Genomic DNA, 8,315 nt, shown 5'->3' on the forward strand with positions numbered 1-8,315 from the left:
CAGGCAGGTGAAGAGCGCCTCTACTGTTCCTCTTGCCTTGAATTGGATTTTCGTAAACTCTGAGTTTAGGGAGCTTCTGATCATAGAGGGTGCAATTGGTTAGTTGGCCAAGACTTTCCTCCCTTTTTTAAAACGTTAGTTATCTTTAATTTAAATGCTTAGAAAATATATAGTCGGAGGGCACTATCTTAGAAGACATACTGTAAGATGGAAGGCACCATATTCCTCCTACCAAACCATTTCCAAAGTTATGTTATTGTCATAAAAGCCCTGAACAACTTGGGACCAGGATCACAAGCAGACTGCCTTTCATTATATATACCCAACCGACCTTCAAGAACTTCTGGTGAGGCCTTGGTGGTTGTTCCATGACCAACGAAATGTCACCATGTCATACGTCAAAGACGGCCCTTCTCACTGGTGGCATCCATCCTCTGGAAAAAAACCCTCCATACAGTTCAGGAGACAGAAAATAGGATATGTTTCATTGCCTCCTGAAAATGCACTTCACCCAGGATTTCCCTGGCTTGTAATTAATTGCAATTAATCATATCCTTGTATTGTTTTGTATTGCTATTGTAATTTTTTTAATAGTGTATTTTAAATGTGTCTTGTACTGTTACAGTGTTTGAAATTATTTTTAATAGTGTATTTTAAGTGTGCTTTAAAAATATTTTTATGTGAACCTCTTAGGGAGTTTATTATATTAAGGGGCATATAAGTACTACTACTACTACTAAATTAATAAACTAAATAAATTATTCTTATAGGGAAAGGAATGCCTCTTTTTAAGATGGCAACTGCTGTTTAAACTGCTACACCCTCTAAAATTATGCTAGTCATATACAAATTCATGCAGATTGAATGTATTTATTTAATAAATTTATACACTGCTTACGATATTAGAAAACAACAACACATCTCTATGCAGTTTACAAAGGGAATACATTGAAATACATTAAAATTAGAACTTTTATAAAAACCTTAAAACCAAGGAGTCCCAGTGCCATAATTTACAAAGAGACTGTGCAGCACGATCAGTCAGGGAAGTCCTGGGGAAAGAGATTGTTCTTCCATTGGTGCCTAAAAGCACACCACAGAATTGATTAACTGAATAAAATTCATTGGACCGGTCAGCTTACTCATGCAATAATTTTAAAAAACGTTTTTGTTCGACGCATAAGACTTCTATTTGTTTTACTTAATATGACCAGAGTATCATGCTCCGGTACTGATCCATACAGCCAGTGTGGTGTAGTGGTTAGAGTGTTGGACTGGGAGTCGGGAGATCCGGGTTCTAGTCCCCACTCGGCCATGGAAACCCACTGGGTGACTTTGGGCCAGTCGCAGACTCTCAGCCCAACCTACCTCACAGGGTTGTGGTTGTGAGGATTAAATGGGGAAGAGGAGGATTATGTGCGCTGCTTTGGGTTCCTTGGAGAAAAAAGGCATCATCATCATCATCATCATCATCATCATCATCATCATCATCATAATGATGATGATGTGCCAAGAAGACTGTGACTTGAGGCTGAGGTCCAGGGCCAAAACATGTGCAGAATTGGCTTGAAGACAGAGACCGCAAAGAGACCCTTATCAGGTCTATTTTTCAATGAATGGACATCACTGTGCACCAACGGAAAAATGAGAACATCGATCACTCCAAGGCTGATATGAGACCCTTTCCCCTTGTCAGTACCTAAATGTGGAATGGTCCCCCCCATCCCCCATTTTATACAAGGAAGGAGATAGCAGCAACCCCAAAGTGTGGGATCTTTAACCACCTCCAGATTCCTTCCCGCCTCCCATGCTAAGTGCCAGGAACGGCCGGCCGGCCGCCTTCTCTCATGGCGCCTACCAATTCCACTCTGAAAACCTCCCCGGTTTATCACAGCTGGGAGAGCTCCTGTTGAGGTCTCTGGTGCCTGCTGGTTGTCAACAAGGCACCTTATCTTCTCAAAACATTTACTTAACCCTTTGTCTTGTAGCCCACATGGAACAATGTGGGGAGGGGGTGGTGGGAAGGCGGAGTTCTGTGAAGGCCTGGGCTGTCAGACTGTACGACTGCCTCTCTTGGGAACTCTCATATGTTCAGTGCAACATATGGCCTGGGTGAATCCAATGTCTTTTTAAAAATGGCTGCTGCACACCAAACCTCTCCTCAGAAGTGAAGATGATGGCATATGAAAAGAGGGCAGAAACACATGTAAAAAAGGGATTTGTTCCAGATTTGCTGATGATTGCAGGCGTTCACTTCAGCTCTGGCTCCAGGTTTGGTGTCCTCTGGTGGGCCTCCTTTTAAACCAGTAGGTCACCTTTGACAGGCTTACCTGGTGACGGTGGCAATGGCTGTAGGCAGCACTCCAGTGGAACTGCTGTTTACATTATTCATAGTGTCCCAGAGCAATGCTACATGAGGGGTGCAATTTTGGGAAAATGGCAGCTCCCAGATCAACCCAGTTGCAGGGCAGGTGCTATAGCTCATGTTTTACCTGTGGGCTTCCCATTAGGGCAGCCAGCTGGTTGGCCACTGTGTGAACGGAATGCTGAACTAGATAGGCCTTTGGACTAATTCAGCAGGGTTCTTCTAATGTTCTCATGTATGTAGGGTGACCATATGAAAAGGAGGACAGGGCTCCTGGATGTTTAACAGTTGCAAAGAAAAGGACATTTTAGCAGATGTCATTTGTATATATGGAGAACCTGGTGAAATTCCCTCTTCTTCACAACAGTTAAACTGCAGGAGCTACACTAGAGTGACCAGATTTAAAAGAGGGCAGGGCAGAATGGACCCCAGAATTGTTGTTGTTTAAAAATGGATACTGTTTTATCCTGTTGTTTTTTTTATATTTTTTGGTGGTTTTAAATTTTGTATACTTTTTTTAACGTCCACTGTTTTTAACTTTTGTAAACCGCCCAGAGAGCTTCGGCTATGGGGCGGTATAAAAATGTAATAATAAATAAATAAATAAATGACACCTGTTGTAATTCCCCTTTCAATACAACTGGTAAAGATACAGGATCCCTATCCTCCTTTTCATATAGTCACCCTAAGCGACACATTCAAGTCACCTTTGAAGTAGGTGCTCAGCCACTATTGCCTGTACATTACAGAGTACCTGGTGAACATGTTTACTGCTGAGGTGACATTTGAACTGGGCTTTTCCAGCTCATTACACTACAGTAGTGGTAGCTATCGGCTAATTCAACATGGAAAGGAGAACAGGGTCGTTTCCACAATTCGCTTGGTTCCTCTTATCCTATGTGACAGAATCTCCTGTTTTGCTTAAAAAAAAAGCCCGCCCGCTCGCTCGCTCGCTCGCTCACTCGCCCGCCCGCCCGCTCTCTCTCTCTCTCTCTCTCTCTCTCTCTCTCTCTCTCTCTCTCTCTCTCTCTCTCTCTCTCTCTCTCTTTTAACAAGTATTGAGCCTAGTTCCTGATATGAACCAGAGGCCCAAGTGGTAGAACTAAAATGTAGAGGTTATTTTGTGTGTAATAACCAAAAGGAGTTTGTGAGTCTTATCACTAGAGATAAGAGGCTGGCTCCCACCCCCCTCTTTTGGACTTGGCTGGCACCATTAAGTATACAACTCACCTAAAAGAGAAATGAGAGTGGATATTCGCTAATCACTCCCTTGTTTCATGTTTCCCCCCTTTTCTCTCTCTCCCCCCTCCCCATTTAATGTGGGAAAGCCACAATAAGACACAGGCCATGGTTACATGTTTCAAGGGAAAGGGTGCAACCCAGACCCATTCAACGCCACTGGGACTACAGGCCGTCGTGGCCCACGCTCAGGATTTTAAAACAATGGATTGAAATTGATTGTGAAGCTTTCAGATCTATTTCAAGAGACGTTATTTAATTAGCTGCTACAGCTTTTACACTGTCCATACGTTAAGCATGGAAATGTGATTGATAGTGTGTTTGTATGATGTCAGGCAGGACCAGGCGATTGTAGTGTAAGTCAAGGACTTTCATCTTCAAGGAGAATTTGTGCAAGTTCTCTCTCTGCCCCCATGCCCAAGCGATGGAAAAGCCATTGGGAACCTACAATTTGGAATTCTCCGTTGCCCTCAAAAAGAAAAAGAGCTGTATTAACCATTATGCTAAGTGACATGAAAGTCTGGGAACTCTTATGATGTAATCATCTCACCCAACAAGTAAAGCATTTCCGTCTTGCTGCTGGGATGAGATGCCTTTAACATCTCTTGCTGCTCATAAAATGGTGGATGTTACCTTATTCTAGGACAAGGAACTAGTGTGTTTCAGTAGGGTGACCCTATGAAAAGGAGGACAGGGCTCCTGTATCTTTAACCGTTGTACAGAAAAGGGAATTTCAGCAGGTGTCATTTGTACGCATGCAGCACCTGGTGAAATCCCCTCTGCATCGCAACAGTTAATGCTGCAGGAGCTATGCTAGGGTGACCAGATACAAAAGAGGGCATGGCTCTTGCAGCTTTACCTGTTGTAATGAAGAAGGAATTTCGCCAGGTGCTGCCTGCATATGAAATCCCCTTTTCTATACAACTGTTAAAAATACAGGATCCCAATCCTCCTTTTCATATGGTCACCCTAAGCAACACATTCAAGTCACCTTTGAAGTAGATGCTCAGCCACTATTGCCTATACATTGCAGAGTACTTGGTGTGCATCCCTGCCTGCTCCCGAGTCCCCTGTGCATCATGTAGAAGCACTGGGACGATCCTGGGATGATCCTGGGGGGAAAAGCAAGTGTAGACATGCCCAAAGACATCCACTTCCTGTGCACCTCCTGCCCTTTCTTGTCTGTTTCCATCACAAAATGGACACTTTTAATCCGACTTTTTTTTTTAAATGGAATGTGCCGCCATTTCTTCTGTGTGTAGGAAAAGTGGCACAACAGAAACAGCCCCTGAATGGGCCATGTAGTCTTCGTTTACTTCCTCTTTCTTCTCTGTGTAGAAAGAGGAAGTATCATGGGACAGGAGCGGGGGCGGAGAAGCTACAGTAGGGAGCTGCGATTTCCTCCCGTCTGATGATGCTCATTTCATCTTGTTATTTCTTTTTATTATTATCATACTTTCTATTATATATTATCACGATGCCCTGGGAACATAGGGTTAAATCCAACATTATGATAAGTGGAAGTCCACTAGTGCAATTGGACTTCCTCCTTGCCTTAGCCCCCCTGCAGCCCTCCACGCTGCCCAAAAAAACCTTCCCCGGAAAGTTTTCCAGCATCCCTGGAGCAGATTTTGAGGGCTTGTGGGTGTGTGGCAAGAGTGGATTGTCCTGCTCCCAGTTCCGCTGATGGTTTTGACATCAGTTCCGTCAGCCAAATACTACCACAAATCTCTGCTGAAGAGGCAGGATATAAGTTATATAAATAATAAACAAATGGATTTCTGCTTGCTCCACCTGATGGAATATTCCAGAAAAATCCCAGTTCATACGAAAGCTCTATTTCCCACATTTCCTACACTAAAATCATTCCAAAAATACTCTCGTGGAGAAAAATCTTATATCGCAAGAAGCCTTAGAGCAGCCTTCCTCAACCTGGGGCGCTTCAGATGTGTTGGACTGCATCTCCCAGAATGCCCCAGCCAGCTGGCTGGGGCATTCTGGGAGATGCAGTCCAACACATCTGGAGCGCCCCAGGTTGAGGAAGGCTGCCTTAGAGAATATCCAAAAGATAACGGTGAAATGCAAGAACAGCTCCTTGAATGGTTCTGCATTTTTCTTTTCTTTTCTCTCCCTGCCCTGCTCTTTTCTCTATTACAAAGCAATTTGAAGATAAGAGCATAAGAAGAGCCATGCTGGATCAGACCAAAGGTTCCATCTTGTCCTGCAAACCCAGAAGTAGGACATGAGTGCAACAACAATAGCACCCTCTCACTTGTGTTCTCCAGCAACTGGTGTACATAGACACACTGCCTCTGACACTGGAGGTGACATATAGCCATGAGGACTAGTAGCTATTAATAGCTTTATTCTCCAGAAATTTGTCTAATCCCCCTTTGAAGCCATCCATATTGGTGGCCTAATAAATTCCATAATTTCACTGTGCATGGTGCACGGTTAACAGCACCAGCGCCACCTGAGCCAGGGGAGCACGCATGCTGCTGCCACCTGTTATTGTCACTGCCACACCACCCATTGCCTTCATCCTCTCGTCTCCCCACTACCAAACTGCTTTCCCCCCTATCTATCCTGTGCATCTCATTCCCTCGCTGCCTATCCCACTTCTACCACCATCACCCACCCTGCAGATCCTCTCAGAGCGAGCGGCAGCCAGATGAGTTCTCTGAAGAACCATGTTGGTTGGCTCTTTAGAGAGGTGGCCAGGCCCAAATGCCTGGCTCTGTGTGGTCCTTCCTTAGTGTCAGGCATTGTGGGAGGAGTGGAGTCCCTAGAGATCACCTGTATCACAGGTTCCTAGGGTGTGTGTGGGGAGGTAAAGAAAATAGCAACATGTTCCTGCTCATGTATGTTACTCACAACTGGTATACAGAGCCATTTGTTGTTGCTTATTCGTTCAGTCGCTTCCGACTCTTCGTGAATTCATGGACCAGCCCATGCCAGAGCTGTCTGTCGGCCATTGCCACCCCTAGCTCCCCCAAGGTCGAGTCCGTCACCTCCAGAATATCATCCATCCATCTTGCCCTTGGTCGGCCCCTCTTCCTTTTGCCTTCCACTTTCCCTAGCATCAGCATCTCCTCCAGGGTATCCTGTCTTCTCATTATGTGGCCAAAGTCCTTCAGTTTTGCCTTTAATATCATTCCCCTCAAGTGAGCAGTCTGGCTTTATTCCAACTTCAATGCCTATAAGCCACCATGGTCAGTTGTCAGGAATGCTGTAGTCTAAAACATCTGGAGAGCACCAGGTTAGGGGAAGGTTACCTTATGGTGAGAAGGAAAGATTATCACCATCTACATCATGTATATTCTGTCTTTCTTCTAAGGATCTCAGTGAAGATCCTTGTACATGGTTCTCTTACCCCTGCCCATTTTATCCCTGCAACAGCCCTGTGAGGAAGGTTAGGCTCAGAGGTGGTGCCTGGCCCACCACAGCTGTAAGCTTCATGGTTGAGTGGGGATTTGAACCTGTGCCTCTCACAATTCTCGTTCAGGACTCTAACCGCTACACTACACTGACTCTGAGTTTAGAGCATCTCAGAGTCATCCACCATCAGTCAACAGCAGCAGCCTAAAAACAACATACACAGAGCTGATGCGAATTTTGGCTTGACCCACATTGATATGCGCTTCACCAGAATAACTTGAAAAGGACTCCAAAGACAAAACAGGGGCCCCATGAATGACAAAACTCTTTTCTATACTTTTTAGCGGGAGGCCAAAATATAAAATAACATCTCCATGAACCTGTTGACATAACTGCATATCAGACATGTTAAACTGTTTGCAGGGGTGGGGGGAATAGTTCTTTCAGTGTGTAATATATAATGTGTGTGTGTGTGTGTGTGTGTGTGTTTACAAACGGCATTGCTGAACTGACTGGTGAAACATCTGTCAGTTGGCAACTGGGCATTGTCACTGCAGTCCGAGCAAGTGGTGTTCCCACACGTCCACCGTGGTGGAAGACATGACCGCATTGGGAATCTATCCCAAGACAATCACAGTAGGAAAATCTCGCATGCTTGGACAATGCCAGGAGGGCACCTGGGAAAGATCACTCAACGCCGCCTGCCCTCACTCCGATTCAGCATTACCTTTTAGGCTTTCTGAGATAATGGGAGTTGGCGAGCTTGTTCATTTTAATCAGTTCAAGGCAAGGCTGAGCAATATAAATGACTCTCCCGGGAGAAGACAGGATTCCACATTCCAAATGGGTATGCTCAAATGCATTACTCCTAATTTTAAAGCCAGGGGATGGGGTGGGGAGGGGGGGGGTGAGTGGGTTGCATGCTGAGCCTTGAATTAAAGCTAACAGGGATTTTTCCCTTCAAAATTCAACACCCAGTGCAGGGTTTCCTCATCCCAGATGCCCTGTGTGAATATCGCTCATGCAGAAGAGAAATTGGAAGGGAGCCATTTTAAAACCCAGTATACATTATAGTACAGTCACAGAATCACAGAGTTGGAGGGGGCCTTGAAAGGCATCTAGCTGAACCCTAAGAATGTAAGAAGACTCAGACCAAAGGCCTATCCAGTCCAACGTTGTGTTCACACAGTGGCCAGCCAAATAGCACAATGGGAAGCACAGAAGCAGGACATGATTGCAAAAGTGCCCTCTCACCCATGTTCCCCAGCAACTGGCATACAGAGACATACTGCCCTTGATACTGGAGGTAATATAGTCATCACGACAAGGAGCC

This window comes from Elgaria multicarinata, chromosome 1 (assembly GCF_023053635.1).
Source record: "Elgaria multicarinata webbii isolate HBS135686 ecotype San Diego chromosome 1, rElgMul1.1.pri, whole genome shotgun sequence".
Classification (NCBI taxonomy): Eukaryota; Metazoa; Chordata; class Lepidosauria; order Squamata; family Anguidae; genus Elgaria; species Elgaria multicarinata.